Source organism: Mus pahari, chromosome 12 (genome assembly GCF_900095145.1).
Source record: "Mus pahari chromosome 12, PAHARI_EIJ_v1.1, whole genome shotgun sequence".
Lineage (NCBI taxonomy): Eukaryota > Metazoa > Chordata > Mammalia > Rodentia > Muridae > Mus > Mus pahari.
The window spans coordinates 27,664,715-27,678,335 of NC_034601.1; the positions used below are offsets into that span (position 1 = coordinate 27,664,715).

Sequence of the window (13,621 nt, forward strand, 5' to 3'; positions counted from 1 at the left end):
AAAAAAAAAAGAAAGAAAACTTGGACACACAGAAGGGCGCCTGCACCTGAGCCCAGTATAGGTTTTGCCAGTCATGTAGCCCGAAGCTAGTCCATGGGATTGGTTATTTCCTCCTGGAAACCTCCATCCACAGCTTGGCCACAGTGGAGTCCTCATGACTTGCCTATGTTTGGGGTCACCTTCACAGCATTGAGCTGTATTCATGCTCACACACCACCTGGAGACCTCTGGTGTGCGTGTGCGTATGTATGTGGGGGGGGGGCAGGGCCCAGCCTTGTTTTTGATTGATGAATGGTTGGGCAGCGGCCCGAATTCCCAGCTTGCTCTTGGACCCACTTGGGCATGCTGCCAATAGGCCTGGGTCTCGCCAGCAAGAACCTGTGCAAACTGGAAGGCTTTGTCTACTCAGGATCACATCTCTGAGTCCACAGACTGTCTCTACCTGGGAAGTAACTCCTTCCCTCAGCCGGAAAGAGTCCAATTTACCAGCCTAGGGTGATCGCTACTTTCTCTTTTATATATGAAAAGCAGCAAAGAAGTTGTCACTGTTACTTTTATTAGTGGAACCTCAGCCCGAGCGGGGGTGGTGGAACCTCAGAACTGGCTTTCTTAGTCTCCTGAACTCTGCCACTGCTTTCAATAAACAATTAGTAACCAACCAATAAGCAGACAAAACACAGGACGCTTTTGTAATCTTTTCATCTGAGCTGCTGCAGGTGGCCTGCCTCAGTTTACCCTGCTGCCAGCCTTCCAAACCTGAGTGCATGTCCTGATTGTCCCAGCTGGTGTCCCTCTTGCTCTCACCATCTGACCACTTGAAGCCACTGCTACTAAGGTGTCTTGGACGGTGTTTTAGTTATTGCTGTGAAGAGTCACCATGACCAAGGCAACACTTGGAAAGGAAAGCATTTAATTGGGGCTGGTTTACAGTTTTAGAGGACCATTATCATCATGGAGGGAAGTGTGGCAGCAGGCAGGCCGACAGCATGCTGGAGAATGGATGGAAAGTTCTACATCTGGATTGGCGGGTAGCAGGAAGACAGAGTGAGTCACTAGGTCTGTCTTGAGCTTCTGAAACCTCAAAGCCCATCCCTAGTGACACACTTCTTTCAACAAGGCCACAGCTACTCCAATAAGGGCATACCTCCTAATAGTGTCACTCCCTACGGGGACCCATGGGGACCATTTTTATTCAAACCACGATGGATCAAGTAACATTCCAGGAACTTGCTGTCTTGTTAGGGACATGGTTGTTCTCACAGGAGTAATACATAGGTCAGCGCCCTCACAGAGGGTTTCTCTGTGTAGCCCTGGCTGTCCTGGAACTCACTCTGTAGACCAGGCTGGCCTCGAACTCAGAAATCCGCCTGCCTCTGCCTCCCAAGTGCTGGGATTAAAGGCGTGCACCACCATGCCCGGCTCTTTCTTTCTTTTTATTATCGATTTATTTTATTATATGAGTGCACTGTTGCTGTCTTCAGACACAACCAGAAGAGGGCATTGGGTCCCATTACAGATGGTTGTGAGCCACCATGTGTTTGTTGGGAATTGCACTCAGGACCTCTGGAAGAGCAGTCAGGGCTCTTAACCATTGAGCCATCTCTCCAGCCCCACCTCCCTGATTTCTGACATGCTAATTGCCGTGACTAGAGGTTAACTCACAGATCTGTCTTGGCTTCTATTGTCACACTGTTGACCCCTGGGTACCTGATTTCCCACTCTGTTACTGTGGTGAGTCAATCCCATGGGTCTTACCCTGTTTGGGATTACCAGGGAGCAGTCATAAGAAGTAAGAGAGGGATGTGATGAAATTGAGGTTTAGGAAGATTAACAGTAATTAACAGGGAGGCCCAGAGTCAGCAGGGTCATCTAAAGATCACCTTAATGACTTCGTTCAGGGGTGTAGCTAAGGCAGTGTTATCTCTCATAATTCCTCTGAGAGAGGATCTGAGGAACTGGCTGGCTGGGCTGGCACATCTGACATTTCAAAGGTGTGTAATTACCATTTGAATGAAAACTACTGGAGAGGAAGCTAGGGCTCTGAGCTGACTGAAGCCAATGGAGTGAAGGTAGAGGCTGGAGCCGGGAGGAACAGAGGCTGCTGTAGTGAGGAAGGGGGAAATGCAGAAAAGAAGCTGCCAAGAACCAGAGTGGTGGCGCATGTCCTTTAATCTCAGCACTCAGAATGCAGAGCAGAGGCAGGAGGATCTCTGTGAGGTCGAGGCCAGCCTGGTCTACAGAGCGAGTTGCAGGACAGCCAGAACTACACAGTGAGACCTTGTCTCAAACACAAAACAAATAAGAAGACCCAGGGTCTGTTTTCTGGTTCAGTGAGAGAGACAGGCTTGGGGTGCGATGCTGGATTTGCATTTGGGATGATGTTCCTGTCTCAGGTCCATGTGACCAAACGGAAATGCCTGGCAGTCAACTGAATGCTGGCACCAGGAGGGTATCCAGGGGTGCAGGGAGAGTAACATGTGTGCGTCTAATTAGCTCGGATGTAGTAGGGTCGTCAGAGTAGAGCTTACTAGATTATCCAGAGGAGCCAAAAGAGACTACAAGAGTGGGCAGCCCAGGATGGACATCACTGAGGCAGCAAGGGGTTGGTTAGTGTCTTCATTATAGTTGAGGAAAGTTGGGCTGGAGAGATGGCTCTGTGGTTAAGAGCACTGACTGCTCTTCCAGAGGTCCTGAGTTCAATTCCCTGCAACCACATGGTGGTTCACAACCATCTGATACCCATCTAATGAGATCTGATACCCTCTTCTGGTGTGTCTGAAGACAGCTACAGTGTACTCATAATAAATAAATAAATCTTTCAAAAAATAATTGAGGAAAGTTGAGCAAAGAGAGGAGCTGCAGGTACACAGGTGAGAAAAAAACAAACAAACAACCAAACCCCTAAAACCTCAGCACCAGGCGAGTGCTGACCCCCACTGAATGGGGTTCACAGGAAGTGGGGTTCCAAGGGTTTGAGAGCCCATGAAGCTCTAAGGACAGCTCTTGACACGATTAATGAGTCTTTAATTTCCAGAAGTTTGTTTTGTTTTGCTTCTGATGATGTGGTTTTTATTTGAAACAATTATCTCCTGTAGTTTTGCTGACCTCAAACTCCCTGTGTAGCAGAAGATGACCTTAAATTTACCCTCCTGCCTCTACCTCCCAAGTGCTGGGATTACAGGCAGGGCTCATCACGCCCAGTTTTCTCAGTGCTGGAGACTGTATAGTAGGCTAAACTACATCCCGACCTCCTGACCATGATAATGACTGATAACTGCTAAAATGCCGCTGGACAGCTAGAACACGATCCTTACTCTAAATGTCCATCAGGGGGCGCCAGGACTCAGGACTCCATGGTCCTTTAGCAGTACAGGCCCTGCTGACATCAGGATTGGAAAGTGGCTCTTCTGGCTCTTATTCCAGCGGGGGTAGAGGAGGCAGGCATGTGGGAGGCGCTGGCAGCAAACCGATCCACCCTATGCCCTAGTAAGGTTTTGAAAACTGAATGGCCCGGGGGCGTGTGAACAGGGCCTGCTGAGCAGCTCCCTCAGGAGCCCTGACCTAGTGACAGATGACGATGTGGGCTGCTCTCAGTTCTGGGAGGACATGACATGGGTTAGCAGACATTCCCATACCTATGGAACCTTCAGAGTTCCTCCCTTCACCTCCCAATCCCCTTCCTGACTCCACAGCCTTTGCTTTGTCCAATACATTCTCTCTGATACCAGCATCTCAGTTCCCAGTGACCTCAGTTAATACTTGGTCCAGGCCCAGGGTATAAAGACATCAATATCTGGTCTCTCTACCTCCCTACTCAGTTTCAGCAAGCACCTGGGGAGCTTTTAAAAGCTGTAGAGAAGAACAAGCTCTGGGAACAGAGGCAACGCTTGGGGAACCCACAACTCCCCGAACTTATATGATAAAGTGAGAGAGCCAAGTCCACATGTTGTCCTTTGACCTCCATGTGTGTAAAACTGTGTACACACACACACACTAAGAAGCCATAGACATTGAGTTCTATCTCAGATGTACCAATTTAATAATGCTAGTGTAGGCCTGTGTATCAGTAAAATTGTGGGTTTTTTCCATGATAAGAGCTGGAGAAATGGCTCAGCAGTAAGAGTATTTGTTGCTCTAATGGAGGACTCAGGTTTAGTTCCCACTCCACAACCATCCATAAATTCAGTTTAAAGGATTGGAGAGATGGCTCATCAGTTTAGAGCACTGACTTCTCTTCCAGCGGTCCTGAGTTCAATTCCCAGCAACCACGTGATGACTCGAAACCATTTATAAGGAGATCTGATGCCCTCTTCTGGTGTGTCTGAAGACAGCTAGAGTGTACTTACATATAATAAATAAATAATAAATCTTTTAAAAAAAATTTCAGTTTAAAGGGATCCAACCTCTTTGACCTCCTCAGACATCGGGCACAAATGTGGTACATACCCAGACACAGGGCAAAACCCTTGTGCACATAAAATAAATAAATTTAAAATCATTAAATATAAAAAAATACATTTTTCCATGGACCAGTACCTGAAAGTTTGGTGAAAATGTTAGGCCTCATATTCCCTTTCAATCGGCCAAATCCAAACCCACTTCTCCACAAGACATCCATGTGATTGAGAGTTGCTGGCCCGGACTATACACATTTCCTTTGCTCTGAGCTGTGGGATTATCCATGTCATGGCAGGGGCTGTCTGAGGTTTTTCACTGTGGCCTATAGAAAGAAACAGGTCTTACACCAAGGTGCAGAACATACACACACACACACACACACACACACACACACACACACACACTGAATCTAAAATGTCAGAGAAACAATATGCTCACTACCCCTGATACACTCATCCATTCCACAGACATTCTTGGCGTCTGAGTTGTGTTAGGCAGTAGTCCAACTGTGTGTGCATAGCACAAAAATTCCTGTTGTGGTGGAGTTTATTGTCTCCTGGGGTGGGGGGGGAGGAAAGCGTCAGGAAGTAAAAAAATAAGCCATGAATGTAGAAGGCATGCTGGAAGGTGAGTAAATCTTCCTTTATTCAACAACATCTTGAGGAAGGCGTCTTGGGAGCTGGATAGGTTCCAGGACCCGGATGTGAATAGCCTTCAGAAAAATACAAGCTTTTGAATGTCTCTGGATCCATTTTTGTACATTTTGAATTATTTAGAATATATATATATTTTCCAGGACAGGGTTTCTCTATATAGCCCTGGCTGTCCTGGACTGGAACTCACTTTGTAGACCCAGGCTGGCCTCGAACTCAGAAATCTGCCTGCCTCTGCCTCCCGAGTGCTGGGATTAAAAACATGTGCCACCACCGCACATTTTGTACTTTAAATCAAAAGTAGAAACAAGTTCTGTTTTGGTATTTTAATTGTCATTTGATTTTTAAAAAAAAAAAAAAAAGGCCTAACTAATATACACTGGATTTAATTAATCTCCGGGTGGTAAGCTGCAATAGTTATTGTAGAACTTTGCTCTAGTCAAAAAAGCAAACGGAGCTTAGGAGGGTGGGGAGGGTGGGGACGGACAGAGGCGGCAGCGGCAAGAGTGGTGGTGGTTGGGGGTGGGGGTGGCGAGGAACAAAAACACTCAAACCCCATTGGAATGATTCCATAGAGTCCTTTGAGTCTTGGCTGAATATCTGTCTGCAGGTGAGACTTTGGCTTCTAGCTTTCCCGCAGGGCAACTGTCTCACAGTGGATATTTCTCAGGGAGCCACCACCACCACCCAGGAGCAGGTTGGCACACTCCGTTTCCAACGAGTCCTGACAGACCCTTCTCCCCGCAGAGTCACTCCGAGGTAGGCAGGTCTCTTCTTAAAGTTCCAGGTCTGGAAAGAGTCTGGCGCAGGCACCTTGTGAATCCCCGAATCCCCGAGCCTGCCTTCAGCTTCTAATCTGAAGCCCCTCTCCTTCATATGCCATGGAGGAAAAGCTCCTGGCTGGCAGAGCGGTCTCTAGCCACTTGAGCTGCCATCCTGGGATGATATGGAAGAGAGAGACGGCCTCAGAGAAATCTCCGATTGCGGTTCCAGCACTAAATGCACTAGTGGAGATCAGGGCAGGATGGAACGTAGACTTCCGGCTCCCTTAGATCGGAAGCTCCCGATAGCCATGCACTGGGAATGGGTGAGGGCCTCGGATCTTGCTCTTGGGGGCGATCGGATGAGAGCCGGGAGGAGAGAGGCAAAGCTTCCCTAAGAAATCACCTATCAAGACCTTCAGGGTGGACTTGCTTTGACCCCCTTGTTCTGTTTGACTTGGAGCTTGATTTACTGGTTGGGGCATTTTGGCCATATCCGTTGTTTGCATCTATTGACCACGAAAATCTCGTTAGCCCCGATGTTTTCCTGCAGCCTGTCCCTGCACTGACATTGTTTTATTGCTTGAGTGGTTCAGAGAACAGACTATACAGTCAGACACTTGGATGTGATTTCTGGCTCTGTGACGGTCGACTCGGAGATTCTGGAAAAAGCCGTTTAGTCGCTCGAGGCTTCAGTCCTATCGCCGTACACTGAGACTGTGAATGTGTGTGTGTTCATTGCTGCGGGTGACAGGAGAAAAGGAGAGTGTAAAGCCATGCGCACAGGCTCTGTGAATATTAGCCACTGTCATTACTGAGGCAAACAGTATAAGGGGGGTTGGTGCACTGAACTCCCCCCCCCCTCCGTGTCCCTCACACACAAGGGCGAGCTGAGATACAGAATATTCACTTCTCGGCTCCCAGGCGAGAGAATGGGCTGTATGAAGTGATTCAGCGTGTTCCTCTGGTCACCTCGCAGAGCAAGCCACGGTGACCCAAATCCATCCAGATTAGGCTCTGGGTGGCTTATGTGGCCATCCTATCTGTTCACCTTGGCCACAGCCTTTGATCCCAATACTGGACAACCAAGAACAGAGCAGACCCAAGACTGCTTGACCACTCCTTAAAAGCCCAATGACACTCAGAAGTCAAGGGTTGGAGGGGAGGAAAAAAAAAACAAAAACCAAGCTTATTAAAATGTTTACCTCCAGGAGACGAGTTGAGGGGCTATCATCCCCCAAGATGTCTAAGTGCACAAAACACAAAAGCACTCTTATTAATTAATTAATTAATTAGAGACAGGGTTTCTCTGTGTAGCCCTGGCTGTCCTGGAACTCACTCTGTAGACCAGGCTGGCCTCGAACTCAGAAATCCGCCTGCCTCTGCCTCCCATCCTATAACTCTTTAGACACACACACTACTTTTCTGCAAGTTAAAACTCATAGTGTTTTGTGTGGTTTTTTGTTTTTGTTTTTTGTTTTTGTTTGGTTTTTTTTTTTTTTTTTTGGTTAGGTGAAACACAGAACTAGAATAAGGAGTGGTCTTACACATTCTGACTTTATCTGAGGGTTCCCAAATGTGGAGTTTGGAAACCTAAAGTATGCTTATCTGTCAACATCTTAGTTACTTAGGGTCAGCTTTTCTCAAGAATTTAGAATGCCTTGAAAGTACGGCAAGTTCAAGGTCCACCCACACACAGAGATAGGCATACTCCTACCCTAACGGCTGAGCCCTCATCCTTATTTTATTATGCCCACTTTATAGATGAAGTGGAGCCGGTCATGGGTCTCTCCTGTGGCTTCTAGGGCTTGCTGTCTAAGCCTGCTTCCATTTGGGCCAGGGTCACATTGCATTGACTTTGGGGATTTCACTCTTTTTTTTCTTTCTGGGGAAGAGGAAGGCTACCTGTGTGCAAGGAAAGAGAGGACCCAAGAGGGAGGCGCGGGGAGGAAGGGTAATTCACACCCCCCCCCCCCCCCGTTTCTAACCAAAGCTCCCATCAGAAGAGAACTGGCTGGAGACAACTCCCCCCTGTTCTGGAAGAGCCTCAGTTGATCCCAGGGAAAGAATGCAGGTCCAGTTTCTTCTGCCTGGTGGCTAAATTGAAGCAGAAGCAATTGAGAAAAGGTAAAAGGGAGTTTTCACTCTCACAGGGTAAACCCTCCACACCTGAAATGCATCTTTGAGGAGTATCACAAGTTCGAAGCTGGCTTGGGCTGCTAGGGAGACCCTCCCTGTCTCAATGTGTTACACTGGCCCTTATCCCCGCGACATCCCTCCCTCTAAATTCAGACTTATTCCAGGACTTGTTCTCATTTGAACTTATTAATCGATGAAACCTCCTAATTTTGAACTTCATTTTCTTTTTGAGTGTGTGTGTGTGTGTGTGTGTGCGCGCGCGCGTGCCTAAAAGGGGCCAGCGCCCTTTAAGAGGGCGGAGCGACCCCAGCGGGCCCCACCCCCTGGGGCGGCGCAGGCGCGCGCGGGCTCCGAGAACCCGGCTGGAGGGCCGCCGGCTCGCGGGGCCGCAGCACCTGCGGCGCGGCGCCCGGGTGGCCGAGGTCGAGCGTGGGAGGCGAGGGCGGGACGCCGGGCCCGCTCGGGGCCGAGGCGGAAGCCGCGGGGCGGGGGCGCGCAGGGCAGCACCATCTGGAGGGGCGGGAGCGCGCGGCCTCTGGGGGGCAGGCGCGTGCGCGGCGCGGCGGGCGCGGGGGGTCGGCGGCGGGGGGCGCAGGAGGAGCGCGGCGGGCTGAGCCCCGCGCTGCCGGAGCAGCAGCCGGCGCGCGTCGGGCGGCTCAGCTGGGGCCCGCAGCTTCTTCGCGGGCTGAAGCTCGGCGTGGAGGAGCAGGGCGGGGTGGGTCCGGCCGTGCAGGAGGAGGGCGGCGTGGGGCTGGGGGTGCAGGAGCGGGGCGGCCGCGGTCACGAGCCCGGTCTGGGGGTGGTGTGGGGGCCGCCCGACGCCGCGGACTGGAGGCGCCCGGCGCGCTGGACGGGCTCGGCCGGCGGGCCGGTGGCGCAGGAGGAGGGCCTGGGGCCCCGCAGGCAGCAGCAGGAGAAGGGGGGAGGCGGCCCCGCAGTGCAGGAGCGCGGCGAGGCCCGTGCCGGGGTGCAGGAGCGCGGGGAGGGCAGCCCACGCAGGCTTCTGCGGCAGCCCGAGGAGCTGCCCGAGTTGGCGGACGGCTCCTGTCCGCACACGGAGGAGCTCGAAAGTTCGGACGAGCGCAGCTGGGAGAGCTGCAGGCATCTGGGCGGGGAGGCGGTGGTCCTTGGAGCATCCCTAGCGAGTGGGGACAGATTCGAGCTGCTGGGGAGAGCCAGGCCTGTAGGGCCCCGGGGGCCTGAAGGAGAGGGGCGCCTGGGGGTGCAGGAAGCAAATTGGCTGCCCGGGGTGCAAGAGGGCCAGGTGGTGTGGGCTGTTCAAGAGACCTATCTGAACGGTAAAGGGTCCCCAGGGGGAGAGGGATTCCAAGAGGGACACAGGACCCGCAGGCGCAGACGGCGAAGGAGGTGGTAATCCGCAAGCTGCTTCGCTGGCATCAGGGTTGCTTTAGTGCCAAGAGTAATGCAGGAAGATGTAGGGGCTTGGGGAGCAGAAGCGCGCTGTGAACCTGACCTTTGGAAGATATTGCTGGAGAGTAGGCACCGGCCTGCACGATCCTCTCTGCCACCTCAAATCTGAGCATCCTCGAAGCAGTGTCTGCCTGGGGACAGCTGAAAACTCAGGTAGGGAAGGCCAATTTGGTTATCGGAGTTGATGTGATTAGAAGCACGGGAGAATGGGTTCCAAACATCCCTTGTCCTCTCAGGTTGACCAACCTGGGGCTGACCAACCTTGTGATCACCCCCCCACACACACACACACACATGCATACACAAGCACGCATGCACCACATACAATTGTAAGTAGCAGCAGCTGCTATAGTGGAGTAGACACCTTTTTCAAGTCTAGACTGGATGTGAAACCATTTGAGTGGCCGCCTAGTATAGGCAGAGGGAAGAGAAGGCAGGATAGCTCCAGGGACTAAGTCATCCCCTTCACCTGTCTGCTGGTGGAGGTAGGTGTGCCTCTGTGCAAGCTGTTGTGCAACCTCCATCGCTGGCCTCAAGTCGTCCCGAAAGGGGAAATGGGTAGTGTTGCATTAGCCGTGCCTTATCTTGTAGTCCTGTTGGTCACGTGAGTGTGGCAGCCTGTAGTGACTTGGGCACGAGCCTGGCCTGCGCCTTGCCACACGGTTTTGTCACGGTTGATTATGCTGTGGGCCCAAAGCCAAGGATGGGTAGAAGAGCGGAGAGCAACTGGTGAGATCTTCATTTCTGAATGGAATGGGAAGGGAGGATGTACCAGCGGCTGCTACCCATGCCTGGACCTCACTCTGGAAGCTGGCAAATAGAAACCTTTGGTATCCTATTAAGACCACATCCCCGCGACCGTGGCTCGTTCTTGGCGCCGCCTAGAGGTGAAGCCTGCAGGCGTTCAGGTGGTCTTGGTTGACAGCTTACAGCCTCTGTCTTTATTTCCCTAGCCTTGTCAAAAGTTCTTGGCACCTCCAACCCACCAGTGGGATGGGTCCAGAGTTACTGTCTCAGAGCCTTCACCAGGAATATCTCTACCCTAGCCCACCGTGTGCATCTGAGTCAGATGGGTTCTGAACAGGCCTGGGTGGAGATAAGGTTCTCCTGTGGGGGCAGAAGAAGGGGCAGTGGTGGCTAGGGCTGCTGGAGGAGCCGGTTTGCCGACTCTGGCAAACCCAACCCGTCTGTCAGCTTCATCCCGTGCCAGTCACATTGTCTCTCAAACATTCAGACACCGGAAGTTTAACTACTGTGTCCACGGTGCCAAGCTCTCCTGGAATGACTAGAGTGGTTCTGGCTCACTGGTTTCAGTGGAGAGAATTCTGCTCTCAGCGCATATATGAGCATACACTTTCACACTTCCTTCAGGTTGCCTTGCCTGAACTTTTGGATGAACAGGAGAGCCACGGGGTCTGCTCTTTGGGACTCCCTGAGCTTGCTGTGCCTAGGAGTTTGTGTAAATGGAAGTCAGTTAGTGACCTTTTAGAGTCTGGCTTCTCTGTTGCACATCACCCCTGTGTAGCTGCATGTATCGTTGGTTTATTCCCAGTCATTGTCAGTGGTCAGGCCTCGGATTTGGTATTACAAGTACAGCTTCTTTGAATGGTTGTGTTTGTTTTTGTGTGGATATAGGCTTTTATTTCTCCCAGGTAAATTCTTAGGGCTAGAATGAATGGATTATATTGTAGGTGAGCATTTTAACCTTTAAGGAACTTCTAGACTTATCACACAACCCATATTTACATTTAAATAAATGAGTCGGAAATAAATTTAAGTAAAACTATTTTTTAAAACAAATGAGAAAATAATATTGAAAACAAGTAGATGGCTTTGGTGGCATGCACATGTAGGCCCAACTCCTTGGGATCTTAGAGCCCAGGAGCTAAAACCCAGTCTGAGCAACCCAGCAGGACCCCAGCTCAGCAAACAGCACCCCGAAAACCTTACTCCCTCCCCAAACCTACAGGACAGGCTGTCTTTCAAAATGGTTGAACAATTTTAAACACCTATCATGCACTGTTTTGTGGTATCTTTAACTTTAGACATTCTAGGAGGTCTGTAGTGTATGATTATGACTTTAATTAACACCCCGAGTGACTAATGTTGGACGCCTTTTCATGTGCTCATTTGCCAAGTGGGCGTTTTTGGTGGGGTATCTGTACACATTGTTTACCTGTGTGCATCTCTTTCATATTGTTTTAAAGGATTTGTAAAGTATATTCAGGTTATAAATCTTATGAAATGCGTGGCTTGTGTTTTAGCCATCCTCTCTTTCTTCTAGTTTCTCCCTTCATTGTACTCTGATGTTGTTTTGACTTAATTTTATTTATATACATTTCTATCTATCTATCTATCTATCTATCTATCTATCTATCTATCTATCTACTGTGTGTGTGTGTGTGTGTGTGTGTGTGTGTGTGTGTGTGTGTGTTATGCCAGAGAAAAACTTTTGGGAGTCAGTGTTCCTCCATGATGTGAGTCTAGGAGCCCAATTCAATGGTCAGACATGGTAACAAGTGAGCTATCTTGCTAGACCATTTTTTTTTTATTTTTAGAGAGGATCTTATGTATCCCACACTGACTTCAAACTCTCTTTGTGCTGGCCTTGAACCGATCAGATGCGCACGTGGTCAGGGACAGCTCTCCAGAGTAGGTTCTCTGGCCACCTGTGGGATCTAGAAATTGAACTCAGATTGGCTTTCAGTTCTCAGGCCTGCCTGGGTGCTGAGACTACAGATGAGTACCACACACAGTGACTTTTGAGTTGGCCCTTGAGTCCTGAAACCTCTTGAAACTGACTCAGTTCTAGCAGCTTTTAGCTTTTTTGGAGAGTCCACTTTCTGGGTAGTCCCTGGGCCACTGACTAGCGAAAAACAGTTTCATTTTTCTTTTCTGAACTCTGTGCCTGCAATCTGTTTCCTTTTCTTGCCTGGTCATAATAGCTGTATCATCTGTCATAGGAGAATGGATACCTCAGTGCTGATCCCTGAGGAAAACATTTTAAGTCTTTCACCATCAAGCATGCTGTAGCTTGTAGGTTTTTCATGCACAAATGCATCGGTTTGAAACCTCTCCTCATCTGCCTGTTGATGAGAGTTGTTTGTTTGTTCTTTGTTTTCTGTGACAGGGTTTCCCTGTTGTTTGGAAGTCGATTTGTAGACTAGATTGGCTTCGAACTCAGAGATCTGCCTACCTCTGCCTGCTGAGTACTGAGGTTAATCAGAATGGTTGGCTGTTAGACTTGAGGCCAGGTGCTTTGTGCCAGTCAGTGGGATTTCTGTTTTGATCTGTTAACATGAATTACATAATAGTATATAAATATGTACTACTTGTAAGTAATTTGTTAAGTTTTGTTGTTTTTGTTTTGTTTTTTTGAGGTTGGGCATCTACAGCCCAGACTGGCCTTGAACTTGCTAATTAACTTAGGCTGGTCTTGGCATCTGTATAGCCTCCTGCCTCAGCCCCTGCTTCCCTAGTGCTGGGGTTATAGGTCTGCACTCCACGCCTCGGTTGCTAAGCTCTTTTGTGGAGTCAGGCATAGTGTGGCATGCTGGTAGCCCTGGCACTCAGGATGGAAGCGAGAGGGCTGGGCACTCATAGTGTGCATCTTTTACTTTCTGTAGTTTACTCTCAAGTGATGTTAGATAAGAACCTGAAATCATATGCCATCGTTTCTCCTCTCTCTGAACCAGTTATGTTACAAAACCCATACCACACTGACACTGGTTTGTTTAAATAAGAACCTTAACGTCTAAGTTACTATGAGTAATAATAAAAAAATAGTCTCAATAGTTACTGCTGAGAGAGAGCAAGTGCTCTCCTGGAGTGGTAAGTGCTAAGCACCATTTTCTTCCTCCCCTCTGGGTGGTCCTTCTGGTCGGGTCAGTTTCTTCACTTGCTGAGAGCCAGGCTCAGCAGTTTCCTGAGGGGACCTTTGGCAGAGATCTCTGGGGCTGCTTCCTTTCTAGGGCTCTGAATTGCAAGCACTGTACCTTCCCTTACCATGTATACCTGATTGGCCTGATACTCACTCTGTAGACCAGGCTAGCCTTGAACTCACAGAGATCCAGCTGACTCTGCCTCCCAAGTGTCAGGATTTCATGACTTTTAGGTTTTTGTCTTTTGTCTTTTGTCTTTTGTCTTTTTTTTTTTTTTTTTAATTTTTATTTCCTTTTTTTTAAAAAAAGATTTATTTATTATAAATACAGTGTAGCTGTCTTCAGACACTCCAGAAGG

The 13,621-nt window shown here is 49.4% G+C and overlaps 1 protein-coding gene across 3 annotated transcripts in view; it reads left to right on the forward strand.

Moving 5' to 3' along the window:
- Positions 1-8,742: 8,742 nt before the first annotated feature.
- Tnk2 (tyrosine kinase non receptor 2) overlaps positions 8,743-13,621 on the forward strand; it is a 39,695-nt gene continuing 34,816 nt past the window's right edge. For all 3 annotated transcript variants that reach the window (XM_029544463.1, XM_021209107.2, XM_021209112.2), the window contains exon 1: positions 8,743-9,535. The gene's annotated coding sequence lies outside the window, so the exon portion shown is untranslated. The remainder of the gene's footprint in view (positions 9,536-13,621) is intronic.